Below are 17,085 nucleotides of genomic sequence, written 5' to 3' on the forward strand. Positions count from 1 at the left end.
ATAAACGTATGAAAGGGGGATAACTCAATATAGAATTGTATTGTGTCCATCTAGCATTAACGATATTGTCTAAGAAAGCATTAATAACATGCGCCTAGAGCATTTCACTCGTTAGATACTCTTGCATCACATTAATTGTCCCGTTACCATTAAAAGAATTTCCTAGCATCATTCACTAAAATTCCATGCTAACCATTATGAGGATACCGGAGGTACACGTTAAGTCCAGCTACAATACATGCATTTGTGTTAAGGCCCTTGACGGCCGTAGCTGAGTCCAAGCATGCTAGGAAATTCTTTTAATGGTAACGGGACAATTAATGTGATGCAAGAGTATCTAACGAGTGAAATGCTCTAGGCGCATGTTATTAATGCTTTCTTAGACAATATCGTTAATGCTAGACGGACATAATACAATTCTATATTGAGTTATCCCCCCTTTCATACGTTTATACGTATTTGTACGTAGACGTATCCACGTACCCAGACGTACACATCTACGTGTACGTATATGCGTATAGCGCGAGCGCAAGCACCTGAGCCTACACCTTTTAAGTAATTAGCTTTCACAGCTCAAACCCCCCTTACCCCCCACACCCTACTGCAGACAGACCAAATTCTTGACAAACCCCAAAACCAAGAAGGGTATGCAGCATATAAAAATAAAAATTATTATTTTATATATTATGTAATAAGAAAAATTTTTTAATCGCCCATGTATTATACAAAATTTTAATTTCTTATTTATGAAATTAGTTTAAAATATATTCATAAAATGTAGTCCATACTGTTTCTCCCTGAAATGTAAGTTTTACTCATTCCCTGGAAATCATTCCTAATTCTGTTTTTCTAAATAATTTTTTGGAGAGACCCACAAACGTTCTTAAAGAGCTAGGTTTGAAGTTTATTTTTAAATATTTATTTATTTATTTATTTATTGGTTAGAGACAGAGAAATTGAGAGGGAAGGCAGAAATAGAATGGGAGAGAGAAAGACACCTATAGCACTGTTTGCTCACAAAGCTTTCGCCCTACAGGTGGGGACTGGGGGCTTGAACTTGGGTCCTTGCACATGGTAACGTGTGCTCAACTGAGTGTGCCAATGTGCAGCCACTCAGTTTTATTTTATTTTATTTTATTGGATAGAGGCAGAAGTTGAGAGAGAAGGTGGAGATACAGAGGTAGGAAGACAGAGGGACACCTGCAGCTCTATTTCACCACTCCTAAAGCTTTCCCCTGTAGGTGGGGACCAGGGCCTTGTACCCGGGTCCTTGCACACTATAATGTGTGTGCTTAACCAGGTGCACCACCACCTGACATCCCCAATTTTCATGTATATATGACTGGCAGAATCTTAACATTTTACTTTAATGTTTGTTTATGTATCTTTCTCCTTTTATTAGACAATGAGTTCCCCAAGAAACAGACTGTGTCTCTCACCATGATATTTCCAGTTCAAACTGTACAATAAGTAAATGCTGAATGAAGAAATAAGAATGATATAAAATGATACATACTCCCACGGTAGTAGGCAGTAGTGTCTGACAGACTGTGATCCTTAGAGCTATCTGGCTATGCATTGGGAGACCCTCAGTGTTCCTGTTGACTATAAGGGTGACGTTTGTTTGCCAGCAATTAAGTTTGGGCTGAATAGGATGGGTCTATTTTGTCTGCCAGGAGTTAGCACTCTGGTTAATTATCTCAGTCCCCAGCTAAAGTCTGTTGGCTACTGGAGTTGGGGAGAACTCTCCTCCTAGAATTTAGAATTTGCCCCAGGGTCTGTTACTGCATACTTTGAATTCCATTAGTTCACTCTTGGGAAGATTTGTAGAGGTTGTCAGGAAGGTGACTGCTAGGACTCCCACCCACTTTATAGCCTGTATCTTCTTGCCTGTCTGTCATTCCCAGTGTTGAAAGTATAGGATCCGAGTAGAATTGGGGTGTCAAATGTTTGCATAACTTGTCCTCCTGCTCCCTGGAGTAAATAGTATGCATCTTAGAGGTATCTTTCCAATTGTAGCTTCTTGTTCTGGGAAGAGAATATCTGGTCTCCTTACTACCTGGACACTAACTTTTTGTCACTTGCTGTGATTTTTTTTTTTTTTCTGTGAAATCTTTATCTGAGTTTCAGGTCTGTATATGTGAGTGGTGATTCTGCAGTTTTGGTGAAGTTTTTTTCTGTGACTGCAGGAGTAGGTACACACAAGTTCTCCCTATTTGACCATCCAAACCTTACCATTTCCCCTAACCTTTTCAACAACGACTATTTAAAATAATGATTTTGGGAATAAATATTTTTAAAAGATATAAAGCAGAAAAAAATTGTTTAATAATCAGGAACCCAAAAAGTAAGAATAAAGCAGATGAGATTTGGGGTCTCCATTTTGGAAAATGCTATTTTTGGAAGTCTGTTTTAAAGTCTTATTTTCCAAGGGGCTCATGACTTTACTAATTTTTGTCTGAGCCTAACAGCTAACATAGAGATGGGTTAAAGGTATTATCTGGAGAGATGGTGTCAGAGTTGGAAATGGGACTAGATATCTTTATATACAGGAAAAGTATATAAATACCATAATAAAGTTCTTTTAAAGTCTGTTTAAGAAGTCAGGAGACTGGGGGAGGTGGGAGCGCTGGCCCTCCAACTGCAGGGGAGTCGCTTCACAAGCAGTGAAACAGTTCTGCAGGTGTCTTTCTCTCTCCCTCTTTGTCTTCCCCTCCTTTCTCAATTTCTCTCTGTCCTATCGAAAAACAACAACAGCAATAACAACAAGGGCAGCAAAAATGAAGAAAATGTCTGCCAGGAGCAGTGGATTTGTAGTGCAGGCACTGAGCCCCAGTGATAACCCCGGAGGCAAAAAAAAAAAAGTCAAGGAACTCTAAATGGTAAGATTAGAGAATATTTCTTGAGATTTTTCTGCATTTTTCATAGCTACTTTTGTTATCAGAGAGAAACAATTTTTGGAGCGAGATGGTGTGCAAAACATCTTAAGAGTTCTATAAGAAATTTCATATACAATGAAAGTTGAAGCCAAGTTAAAAAAAAAAAGATTGAACAGTTGAAATCATCATCCCAACATGTTGATACCGTTAAAAAGATGAAAGAGTGATTAAAATTACAGTTTTTATGCAGAGTGGTGAGGCATGGAATGATAACTCATATTTTCCCTTCTACATGACACCACATGATGTGTAGAAACCCAGACTCCCGAAGTGATTTGACTGATTTTGCTGAAGCAAGAAACCCTTAGGTTGAATTTTCCAGAAAGATTTAGACAAGCTGCATAAAATGTGAAGACACCAATTAATATGAAGAGTGATATATCCAAACAAATTGAGCAGAAAGCATTTCAGTATATTTTGCAAGAGTGACATCATTGCAAATTGTAAGAGTTAAGAATCCACAAGTATGAAAAGAATACACAGTATTTGGGCTGGGGAGATAGCATAATGGTTATGCACAAATACTATTATGCCTGAGGCTCCGCGGTCCCAGGTTCAATCAGTGGTACCACCATAAACTAGAGCTGATCAGAGCTCTGTCTAAAAAGAAAGAAAACAGGGTGGGGTATAGCATAATGGTTATGCAAAGAGACTTTCATGCCTGAGGCTCTCAAGTCCCAGGTTCAATCCCCCATACTACCATAAGCCAGAGCTGAGCAGTGCTCTGGTAAAAAAAAATAATAAAATAAATAAATAGAAAGAAAACAAAGCATTTGGCTTATCAAAGTAGATGCAATTTACTAAAAGTAACTATTATGTTGAAAGAGGAGACAGAGATACAGTACAATTGGACAACTTTACTTTTTCCTCTGGTCTGCTCCTATTACTGATTTTTTAAAATTTATTTATTTCTTTATTTTTATTTTTAAATTTATTTATTTTTGAGAAAGAGGTACAGATAGAGACACAGAGAGAAACACCAGAGCACTGCTCAGCTCTGTCTTATAGTGGTGCAGGGGATTGAACCTGGGACTTTGGAGCCTCATGCCTGTGAGTCTGTTTGCCTAACCATTATGCTATCTCCTCTCCCCTTCCTATCACTGATTTATATCTTCTTTCTCCCTACTGCAAGATAATGTTTGACCAAGTCTCACAATTTTCATAATTTTTCTCATCACTCAGATCACAAAATGTTAGCTACTATAGGTACCCACATCAGACCACCACCCTGAGAGCTCTCAGAATTGGTCTCCTGAAAATACTTTGACATTCAGATTATTTTGAGCTTCCCCCTAAACAAGGAAGAGATGGTCATTGCCTAAGTGTTTGCCCTATTCTTAGAGTAATGTAGTTTAGGTTGAATTAGCACTCATCCAGACACAGATTCATTGAATCTGAGAAATTCATCTCAACTGTCAGAGTGAAATGAAGCCATTCCCCCTTGTCACTAGAAATCTTCTCTGTCTTTAGTGCCTCAGGCTCCAAAACAAGGGACCAAAACACTTCATTTAATTTTTCTCTTTCAGAATTTGGGATCTGCATTATTATTATACTTCTCTCTTGCATGCTACTAAATTGTTTCTTTGCTAACCCATTTGATGCTGTTTGCTTTGTTACTGACCCACAAGAAGAACTCAGAGGTCTGGGAGATTTTTCCTCTAGATTTCATTTTAAATTCTTTTTAAATACAGTGCTTAAACTCCTGGTCTGGTAAAATAATAAACCCCTTAAACATTAGGTTACTTTCTTTCCTGGTGCAGACCTGCTATGGGATGTGTGTGTGTGTGTGTGTGTGTGTGTGTGTGTGTGTATCCTCCTTTTGGTTCCCAGGAGGCCATCTTGGAATCTTATCGACTTTTATTCCTCCAGAAAAATGTGGGTTAAAATAATGTCTGTGTCTAGTTCCTTGTTTGTTATCTGGATTGCTTTGAAAAATATTCCTAAAAGAATAAAACAGAAGATTCCGGGTGCATCTGGGTGACAAGTCTAGCAGATGGAGACTTGTCTCAAGTGGCCTCCCCCAGGGCTCTGTTCTGGCTCCTATGCTATTCAATATTTACATCAATGACCTCCCAGAAACTTCTTCAAGGAAGTTCATCTACGCCGATGACATCTGCTGTGCAACTCAGGCATCCAAGTTCGACATCCTTGAGGAAACACTCACGAAAGACATGTCTCTGATATCTGATTACTGTAAAAAATGGCGACTAATCCCTAGCACTGCAAAAACGGTATCATCTGTTTTCCATCTACACCATGCCTCGGCCTCGCGTGAGCTTAATGTGCAGCTTGGCGATACGAGAATCCGGCATGAAGCCCAGCCAGTCTATCTTGGCGTTACTCTCGATCGCACTCTGTCATTTCACAAACATCTCATAAAAACTGCAGCAAAGGTGGGCGCGAGGAATAACATCATTGCAAGACTGGCCAGCTCCTCATGGGGCGCGAGCGCTTCCACACTACGATCATCATCTCTGGCATTATGCTATTCCACTGCAGAATACTGTGCCCCAGTATGGTTCCGTAGCCCCCATGTCCACTTGGTCGATTCCAAATTATATTCCTCCATGAGGATAATTTCTGGAACCATCCGTTCCACCCCGGTTCCATGGCTGCCAGTTCTTAGCAACATCGCCCCGCCAGATATTCGTCGGGATGCGGCATCATCTAAGTTCATTTCCCACGTCTATGCTCTACCGGACCTGCCAATATACGCGGATATCTTCGCCCACCCTGTTCAACGCTTGACGTCTCGTCACCCAATCTGATCCCCTACGCCTACACTGAACTTCTCTGTTCCAGTCTCTTGGAAACAGAGCTGGCAGTCAGCTGAGGTAAAGAACAAACACCTCATCACAGACCCCTGCAAGCGTCAACCCGGCTTTGACCTAGCACGTTATGATTGGGCTCTCCTCAATCGCTATCGAACAGGCCAGAGACGACCCGAACTGCCCCTGCGGCTACAGACAGACTATGACCCACATAGTCAACGACTGCCACCTCTCCAGATTCAAAGGAGGTCTCGAAACTTTACATCAGGCTCAACCTGACGCTGTTGACTGGCTACGGAAGAAGGGCAAACGCTAGAAGAAGAACTTGAGGGTAAAGGGTGAGGATGAGGTTCAGGTAGTGTGGACTGTTATTATCTGGGAACTATCAGGGAACAGGAGAAAACTACCCATCCCTATGGATTGATCTCTGTGAAAACACAAATTCTAAATTCCTTGTCATTTTCACAATCAGTCTTAGTTTCTTTCACAAAGGAAAGAAACTATGCATGTGAGGAAAATTGGCATTATAAAGACATGTTTATATCTGAAATTGCTGATTTGGACACAATGGGACCAAACTCAGATCTGAGAATGTTGTTTCATTGGCATTATCTAGGAATATGTGTATATATATATATATATATATATATATATATATATATATGTATGTAATATAGGTTTAAATATCCAAACAAAAAAAATTCCAACAAATAACCAAGTCTTGATCGTTATTTATTTATTGTTAATTATTTTTTGGTCATCACCTCATGCCTTTCCTCTTCTCTTCCTCCTCCCCCCTTCCTCCTCCTTTTTCATATAGAAATAAAGCAAGAGGTTTGACAAAATAGCTCATCTGTAAAGTGTGCTGTTTTGTTGTGTACACAGCTCAGATCTGGCCTTCATGGCATCAAAGGAAAATTTGGTTCTGTGGTCTCTTTCTCCTTCTCTTTCTCTCTCTCTCACTCTCTCTCTCTGCCTTTCAGCCTTCTCTATCTAAAAAATAGAAAGACCAAGAGAGATAAACAGATAGACAGAGGGGGAGAAGGAAAGGTACCAGAACATGGAAGTTTCTCCCAGTGCCATAGTATTCCCATGTAGTTTTCAGGGCCTCGAACCTGGTTTCAGGTAATATGCTAATTTGTCTTGCCTTTAAAACCTATTAGAACGTTCTTCCTTAATAATAATAGTTAGTATTATTATTACTACTATTATTAAGTGGGTTAATGTAGTAATCAGGAACCCAAAGGTAAGAATAGGGCAGATGAGATTTGGGGTCTCCATTTTGGAAAACACTATTTTGGGAAGTCTATTTTCCAAGGGGCTCATGACTTGACTAATTTTTGTCTGATCCTGACAGCTAACATACAGGTGGGTTAAATTATCTGGAGAGATGGTGTTGCAGTTGGAAATGGGACTAGATAGCTGCATCAGGGTAGAGAGTAGATCCCAAATATGGAAAAAGTATATAAGCATCATTAACTGTGAACCCCATTGACTGGATCTAGGGTCCATATCTATTCATATTTAGCACAAAAGCCTGTGTAACCTCTGCATGCCTGTTCATCTGAGCTCACATTCCATGGTCATAGCTAGGAACATTCTAAGCTGCACTCATTTCAGGACCAGTCTTCCTAGGTGGCAGAGTATGTTGACCCAGCTTCCCTTTGGAGAGTGGGGCAGTTTCTACCACTGTTATTCTACATTGAGGGCCAGATCCTGTAGAAGCCCACAAGAGGGCTTATGATGTTCCTGATGAAGATGACCAATGATGGTGGAGAAAGGAATCTGTTAAGAGGTCTAGACCTGTCATATCTCTGTAGGAATCCCAGGATTCCCTGACTAGGGCTCTGGATGATGGGGTGAAGCCAGTATTTAATATAGAGGGATTGTTGAGATAAAATCAGCTTTAATCTAGTGCTTGAAACCTGAGAAAATGGCAGACTCACTTTTAAAAAAATTTTAATTTATTGACAAGAAATATTGACAAGACCATAGGATAAGAGGGGTACAATTCTACACAATCCCCACCACCAAAACACTGCAATCAATCTCCTTCCTTGATAGCTTTCCTATTCTTTATCCCTCCGGGAGTATGGACCCAGGATCATTATGGGGTGGAGTAGGTGGAAGGTCTGGCTACTGTAATTGCTTCCCCACTGAACATGGGCATTGGCAGGTTGATCCATACTCTCAGCCTGTCTCTCTCTTTCATTAGTGGGCTAGGGATCTGGGGATGTGGGGCTCCAGGACACATTGGTGGGGTCAGACAGACTCACTTTTAAAATAAAACCAACTAACAAAAACTCCATCAAAACAAAAAAGCAACCAACCAAACAAGCAAAACCAAAATAAAACTAATTCTCAGGCTGGGTTTTTAGGATTTTTTAAAAGATTTTATTTATTTATGAGAAAGATAGGAGGAGAGAGAAAGAACCAGATATCACTCTGGCACTTGTGCTGCCAGGGATCGAACTCCGGACTTCATGCTTGAGAGTCCAAGGCCCTGTCACTGTGCCACCTCCCAGACCACAGTTTTTAGGGTTTTATAGGGGTAGAAAGGAGTAGGAGTTTGAGAAAGGGCAGTGTACAAGTGAAGGTCAAAGGCTCCAGTAGTATGGGCACCTCTTTGGCACCACTGGCCTCTGTTAAATGGTTCAAAAACAAGTTTAAGATGATGTTATTGTGTTTGCATTTAGAGATCTAGCTGGGCATCAGAAACTGCCCTGAAGATATTACTTGTCTGTTCTTTGCTTTTCATTGGTAGCTGGCCCCTTGTTTATCACATAGTGTACATACACAGGTACTCAGCAAATTCCTTTCTAGTTACTGTAGTAAAGCTAGCATAGGAAAGCATGAATGAAGGCCATGACCAGGGTAAAGCGACTAAGTTAAAAATAAAGATGTATTCTCTCCTGCTGGATTATACCGGCTTAGTGGGTGGTGGCAAACACATTGGCTGCGGAAGGTAACTAGTGTGGTCTGGATTTTACCAGAGCACTGCTCAGTTCATGTTAGTGTTGCAAATGGAATCTGGGATTTTGGAATCCTAGGTTTGAAAATCTCATTGCATAACCATTATGCTATCTCCCCAGCCCACTGGTTCAGTTTTATGCCTAGTTGTGGAAACTTCAAGTACTTTAATGGAGATGAAATTTGAGAGGAACATATGGATTAATAGAAGGGAAAACTAGTAGGAGCAGAAAGAAGCACAATGTCTTTTTATAGCTAGAGTTCTAAACAGTGTCAAATGGTTGTGACTCGAATGCTGTCAAGAGCGTTTGGGTAGTTGCAAGCCAGACTTCTGGGTTGCTGAGTGCAACACGGAAGTGAAGATAAGTCCTGGATTCTCCTGCAAGACCAGGATTATAAATCCCACAGTCCTTCTGTGTTCCAGAGAAAGGGTTTGAACTGACTTTCATTTGCAAAGTAATTGCAGTGTGTTCTGAAGTTATAATTGTGCTTTCTTTCTGTGCTTAAGCTTTGATTACAACATCGAATGGGGACTATATGTTAATTATAACATAAGTGATTTTGATACCGAAGAAAACATTGTTTGGAGCGCTTGTCAAAACACACACACACACACACACACACACACACACACACACACACACACACACACACACACACACACCACACATCGCTTGTCAAAACACACACACACACACACACACACACACACACACACACACACACACACACACACACACACACACACACACACACACACACACACACACACACACACAAACACCTCCTAGTAGGACACACCATACCACACCCCACCATATACCCCCTAGTAGGAGGCCAGAGGGCTTTCTTCTGTACCTGTCGCAAGCAACCTTCACTGTTTGCTCCTGCCCCTGTGGGCCATCTCACCGCCCCGGTGGGGGCGTGGCCACACATCGCCCCGCCCCTCACTCCCAGGGTCATGTGATCTGTCAGTTTGTTGAGATGGAGGAAGATGGCCGCCGGGTGTGGTAAGGGCGACGTACTGAGAGCCGCGGTCTGTCTTCTCACCGGCTTCTGACAGCGTCAGCGGCAAAGCGGACTTTCCCCGCCGGGGCGGTGGGCGTCCTCCTCCCGAAGCTGTGAGACGGTCAGTGTGGTGCTCGGCAGGCAGGGCTGGGCGGGGTGATGTAGGGAAGATAATGGGAAAGGGCCGAGGGTGGGTGCGGTGCAGAGCGATTGTGGACAGGTGAGGATGGGGCGAGGGCGGCCTGGGGCAGGGGCAGGGGGCACGCAGGCGGCCCGGTGTTGGCTGACTTTGGCCGGGGGAGGTGGGGAGAGCCCGGGGGCGGGTGGTCCGCGGCGGTGCGGCCCAGGGTCCGGCTTCCCGGGCGAGACCGGGCTTGCGGAGCGGCGGCCGTTCCGGGACTTGCTGTCTCAGCGGCTGGGTCTCAGCAGGTGAGGCTTGTGTGTGTTTGGTGTGTGTGTGTGTGTGTGTGTGTGTGGGGGGGGGGGTGACCGGCTAAAGAGGCCTTTTTCGTTGACCGAGCTGCAGCTGACTCAGTTCCAAAACGCTTTAGCAAGACGAAAGCAGGCGTTGGAGTGTTTTTTTTTTCTTTCCTTCTCCCAAGGTCGAAGCGATGCAGTTTTTTTTTTTTTTCTTTCTAACCTTTCATGTTGGGCTCCATGACTCCATTGTCTTGTGCATTCTTTTTAAATGGCAGACAAAATATCATCATTAAAACTGTGTGTGTGTGGTCAGCAAGTTATTGAAGCTGCTCTTCAGTTATTTTTTATATGGAAACTATTTGCCAGCCCGCCATGTTGCATTAATTTTCTTTTTAGTTGCTTTGACACGGGGACAGATTTAAACCCATTTTATTAACTCACAATATGTAGGGAACCATATCTTCTGGCCACTAGGGGAGCTGGTGAAAAGGTAGCCTTACCCTCACAGATTGCCCATTCTTTTGACCTGAGATGTGGTTTATGAATCACCCCCTTTGCACTTGAAGGAGTGTTTCCCTTACGTTATTTGATCGCTTTGCTATCACTGAGGACCAGGAATCTAAGCTTGCTTTTTCCCTCCCCCTTAAACACTGTAGGAGGTCTGATGCTTGGAAATACTACAGCCAGGTGGCGTTCTTTGTTCTCTCCTTCAGCTGCAGGGGCACTTGCATCTGAATCAGTTTTGAGTGCTTTGTTAAAATGATGTCAGTTTCTGGGCCCATCTCAGACTAAATGGAATTGCGGAGGGGAGGGGGGAGGAGGGTGTACGTGTATTTGACAAGCTTTCCAAGTAAATTTGATGCACTCAAGTTTGAAAACCCTTATTTTACATACTTTGTGTAAATGACTTCCAGAGCCATTTAGTTCCAAATAATGGGTGGATTCTCCCAACCCTGTCATTTTTTTGGAGCACCTTAAATTCAGTCTACAAAACCAGTCTCCATAACCTCATTCACCACGCGGAAGTGCCGAAGGAGGAAGGGGGGAGGTTGATAACCAAGCAGAGAGAAGTCCATTTTTCCTCTCTATCTTCCCCCTTCCCTTAATCATAGTGCCATCCTCCAGGACCTGTGCTTGCTTGGTATTTAGTTATATTTAACTTGCTATTTAGTTATCTCTGCTATGTTCTTTTATTTCCAACCAGTCATAGTTTCTTTTATTTTTACACTGAGAATCACTCTCCTGGATATTTTTATGGGCCAAAGTGTCATTACATTTTTTTTTAAAACTCCCTATCCCACAGCTTGCCACTTCCTCTAGGTCTGTATGCTATTTCTTGGTCGTATGTGTGTGTGTGTGTGTTTCTAGGCTACATACACTACTGGGAGACTGATTTTCCTGGGATCATATGTGTGTACATTCCCTGTTTCCTGCTTTTGCTCAAGAACAGTCAGTTTCTCCACTCATCTGTTGCTATATTAATTAGGGCTGTTTGGAAGACAAGGAATAGAGATTTACTCTTACACTTAAGGGAAAAAGCATATTGGCCTGAATAAGAATCATCAAGAGATGAGAATTCAAGGCAGTTTCATCCCTCTGGGGCCACATTTGTTTCCTTACTGAGGAGTAATTTGTTGTTGTTTACATGTCTTTTTCCCCTCTTTCTCTCTCTCTTTAATTTATTTTTATTTATTATTGGGTAGAGACAGAGAATTTGAGAGGGGGCTGGGATAGGGAAGGAGAGAGATAGAGAGACACCTGCAGCCCTGCTTCACCACTCATGAAACTTTCCCTCTGCAGGTGGGGACCAGGGACTTGAACTTAGGCCCTTGCACATTGTAGTATGTGCACTTAACTAGGTGCACCACTCACCTGCCCCCTCTCCTGCTGATTGCATGTCTCAAAACTGTCATTTTGCACAGGGTTGAAGATAACTGGGTCAGTGTTACCAGAGACTTATGTAAAAAGAGGAACAGAAGAGGCTGGCATAAATGGAACAATGGGAAAGGCCATTCAGGATTTTTTTGTATTATATCTGAAAGATAAAAAAAAATAGTAAGCACTGGATAACATGGTCACTGTTGTTTCTTGGATATAGGCTATTTATAATGGGTGAAAAGTTATAGTTACATGCTAATCATTTGGTGAAAGCATTTTGAATATGCTAGAAAAATTGCTAGCCTATTAAGTTTGTATACTCAAAAAGAGAGCTTAATGCATTCTGATTATTACTATTATTACTATTATTTTGCATTATTGTTTTGCTTGCTCTTGGCTATACCTGCCATTTTATAATAAGATGTAAATATATTAATTTTCTTACTAATGTGTAGAACATACAACCTTATATTCTCATTAGACATCAAATGCTTTGGACAGTAGATTCAATAGAAATCAGTAGATGATTTCGATTGCACTGTCATCTGTCTTAAAACACATATTCTGAGTCCGACATTTGATCCTTTTCTCTTACGTCTAAACATCCTCTATGATCTTCATGTCAGTTGTCCCTTCAGCTTCAAAAAGACCAGCAAGCAACCCCCCCACACACTCCTACACACAACTTTTACCTATTTGACCTCTGGTTTCAGTTTAAATGAACTTTACTAGCAAGGCGTTTCTGACGTTCCCTTGGCTCTGGGGTTAGCTGAGGACCTCCTCTGTTTTCACCTACTTTCTCTTCTTCCCCTTGTTATTCTTTACCCCCCACCCCCATTTAGGCTCAACCTTAATTAAAGATATTTTAGACTCTAGCTTGACAGGTAGAGTCAAATTTGAGTGCTTCATCTTGGCTGGTGCTGTGGGGTGGGGTAGAGCTGATAGAGAGTGGAGTGCTAGGTGGAGCCTGATTGTGGATGCCCTGTTGAGGTACTGGCCTTGATGCTACAAAAAGTGGGGTCACCGGACTTTGGTGATGGGTGTGGTATGGAACTGTATACTGTAATCTTGCAATTTTGTAATCCACTATTAATCACAAATCAGTAGTGTAAAATAAAGATATTCTAGAATAATGTATACTAGACAATAGTGAGTTTGTGTGTTAGACACTATTTTAATCCCTTTGTAAATAACTGCACTTTTTTGAAGATGGTTACATTTAGACACTGACCCAATGTGATAAAACTGAGAAGTCAAGTCAGGAGTCAAGCTAAGACAGTTTGGTTTTAGGATTCCTATTTTTCACTTCTTCACTAAGCTGTCTGTTAAGAAGAAGGTCTTTTTGGAGAGATGACATTGAAACTAAAAGTTGGATATTGCTTATGGTTCTTGCCTGTGTTCATGTATAATTTCCAGGTTGTCTTGTTTTTGTCTTGACTTCATGATGATGGAGTTATCTTAATCTGATATTTATGTTAAATTATGTTCACATAGGAACACCAAGGTCTAGCTGTGTATGCTAGATATAGACGGATCCTGCCTCAGGAAGTTGTCATTTTAGTGAGATGTGGACAAAGATGAGTAACGGGAAAGTTGACGGTGGTATGAGCAGTCTAAGTTTAGATGCATACCCAGTGTGTGGAGGAGACCAGAGCAGGGGCACTGACCCAGTTTAGAGTAGACAGTCAGCCAAATGAAGGGTTCCAGAAGAAGATAATGTTAGGTTAGAGTCTCGAGGATCTGTTGAAACTGTCTTTCTAAACTGAGGGGACAGTAGGTACAAAAGACTGGAAAAAATAAAATGTGGGTTAGCCAATGAGCTGTAAGTAAATTAACTTGGCTGGAGCTGCAATTGTGGCTATCTGATGGGGTAGGGGTGGGGGAAGAGAGAGAGGGATGAGGCTGGTGTGACTGTATGGGTCCAGATTGTGAAGGGTCTGCATGTTCTTATCTTTATAGCCCAGAATTCAATTTAGGAGTCTTCACTGCACTGCGGTGAGCAAAGCTTATCATTGGAATTTTAGAAACTGAATCTTTGTAATGACTTTACTCGACATTCAGTTCCTTGAATACTTTTTTTTTATATTTAATTATTTATAAAAGGGAAACATTGACTAAACCATAGGACAAGAGGGATACAACTTCACACAATTCCTACCACCAGAACTCTGTATCCCGTCCCCTCCCCTGGTAGCTTTCCCATCCTTTAACCCTCTGGGATTATGGACCCAAGGTCAGTGTGGGATGCAGAAGGTGGAAGGTCTGGCTTCTGTAATTGCTTCCCTGTTGAACATGGACGTTGACAGGTTGATCCATACTCCCAGCCTGTTTTTCACTTTCCCTAGTGGGGAAGGGCTCTGGGGAAGCAGAGCTCCAGAACATATTGGTGGGGTTGTCTGTGCAGGGAAGTCTGGTCAGCATCATGCTAGCATCTGTAACCTGGTGATTGAAAATAAAGTTTGTCGGGCAGCGCCCCCTGCTCTATCCTCCATTGCTGACACTATGACCTATTTACATAATCATTGTTTTGCCTGATCTATCTTCTTTCTACCTGGAGACCTGCCCTGCCTGCAGGGTATATTAATCCCACCAGTTAAAACCATCACAACAGTTGCTATGTAGGCTTTCACCTTCACACTCTCTTTTCTCCACCCCCTTTCCCAGCCATTTCCGTTCCCGACTTGCCACTTCCAGTTTTTACCCTATAAAGCCCACTTCTGTTCCTGGTTTCGCTCTCTCTTCCTCGCTCTCTTTTCTTTCCTCTTGTGTCCTGACCTGGAGAAGGGCTGGTGTGCAGAGCAGGAGGCAGCCATTGCGGTTTGGCACCATGTGGCTTAACCCTCTGTGCTCATGCCTGACTCTGGGACCCGGCATCAATAAAGAGTTGTATTACCACACTGCCACGAGTCCCTGGATCCTCTCCCCTGCCCGCAGCGCTAGCCCGGCAGAGTTAACATACAAAGCCAAACAAATTGTTGAGCAATCATTGACCTAAAGGCTGGAATAGTGAAGATGAAGAGTTGGGGGGGGGTCCTCCATTTTGTAGATAGCTAGTAGGCATATTTTACTTTTTAAGTAGTAAAGTCATCTTGTATTCCCTCTTGATTTTTATGGGGGAACTAATGGAAGGTTTCTAAGAGGAGTGCAGTTCTAGATCACCTTTGATATGGTAGCTAGATTGGAAGGAGAAGGGAAAGACTGGAGGGAGAAGGCACAGGATGGAATGGTCCAAGTGAAAGTTGGTGCAATGGCCATTTTTAGGCCTGGTACCCAGATCACAATGGTTTCCCCTTTTCCATAAACAGTGTTGGTATTAAGTGGCTTTATAAACTCCTCCCAACCCTGTGTCTATAACTGATTCGTTTTAGGTTGTCACTAGCCCAGTGGGGAGGGGGGCAGAGTCCTTTCCTGGAGCTTTTGGGATTTGGGTACTAAGAACTATCTGCTCTAGCTGGTTTTAGACACTGTCTAATTTGGGTCCAGATCTCTGTTGGCACCCGTATTCCCATTTGTGTAGAAGTTGGTCCCTAGTGAAAGTAGACTAAGCTAGTATGGAATAAGAATTCTACTGGCCTTTGAGATACAATGCACTTTTCCCCAAACATGATTATGGGAAATAAATCAATATCATTAAAATAAATGACTTGTTTTATTTATTAGCTTAAAATTGTCTCTTGCACCTATGTCTTTGTTAGCATGGACAGCAAAGGCCTCATACTTAGTCACTGAGTTGGGTTTACTGATCTCAGAGGTTAATAAGTGACTTGGGCAGAACTGTTGTTCACTGGTGAGAGCAGTAGATGCTTTGCATTTGAATGGATAAGAAGGCGACATTGAAAATGGAGAGTTAGTTGAGCCCAGACAGCTTGACAGGTAGAGTCAAATTGGAGTGCTTCTTCTTGGCTGGTGCTGTGGGGTGGGGTAGAGCTGATAGAGAGTGTAGTGCTGGGTGGAGCCTGATTGTGGATGCCCTACTGGTATTGGACTTGATGCTACAAAAAGTGGAAACAAAGTAGAGAAGCAATTACAGAAGCCAGACCTTCCACTTTCTGCACCCCATAAAGAATTTTGGTCCCTACTCCCAGAGGGATAAAGAATAGGAAGCTTCCAATGGAGGGGATGGAACACAGAACTCTGGTGTTGGGGGCTGTGTGGAGTTATACCCCTGTTATCTTACAGTCTTGTCAATCATTATTAAATCACTAATAATAATAATAGAAGTGGGAACAAATGAAGGTGTTGGATGCTAGTGACAACTATTCATTTAAAAAAATCTTATTGTTTTCCAGTGATAAAAAGTATCACATTCTCGGAGATTAGGGAGTACAGTAAAAGACAGCTAACTCCTGGCTTATTTCACTCATATGTAGAAAATAGACAACTAAAGCAATCCAACATGCAAAATAAATAGTAACCAGACTTTGTGAGAAAGGAACTCTGGTGGTGGATGTGGTAATTACACACACACATAAACGTGTGGTGCTGTACTCCTGAAGTCTTACCATTTTGTAAACCACTGTTATATAAAACTAAAAAGATTTTTAAAAAGAAACTCAAAAAGAAAATTAGGAAATAAAAATATTAAAAAATTTTCATCAATATAATCAGCATTGAATTTTATTTGGGAATTTTTTAGTGCATTTATTTTCAATAGTTGAGTCTGTAAATGTGTTTTTTAAAGATTTATTTACTTATTATATATGAGAAAGAGTTTCACATAAAACATAAGAGAGAGAGAGACAGAGACAGAGAGGTCATAGCACCATATGAAGGTACGCAAGATTGATGTTCTCCCAATGGAGTTATTTCCCCATCTGTGAGTCAAATTTCTTCCTACTTTATATATTGCAATTAATATTTTGGTGACTCTCTTATTTCACAGTGTGAATCCTATGTATCTCTCCCTCCCTCTCTCTCTCTCTCTCTCTCTCTCTCTATATATATATATATATATATATATATATATCCCTATCTCTACTTTTTTTATAAATAAAATTTTGTTTATTTAAACTCTTTATGTTTCTTGTCCTTTTCAAATTGACTCCTAGAAGTGAAGTTACCTGATCAAATACCATTTTTCAAAGATTTTTAAATATAGC

The sequence above is a fragment of the Erinaceus europaeus genome, chromosome 3, assembly GCF_950295315.1.
Source record: "Erinaceus europaeus chromosome 3, mEriEur2.1, whole genome shotgun sequence".
NCBI lineage: Eukaryota > Metazoa > Chordata > Mammalia > Eulipotyphla > Erinaceidae > Erinaceus > Erinaceus europaeus.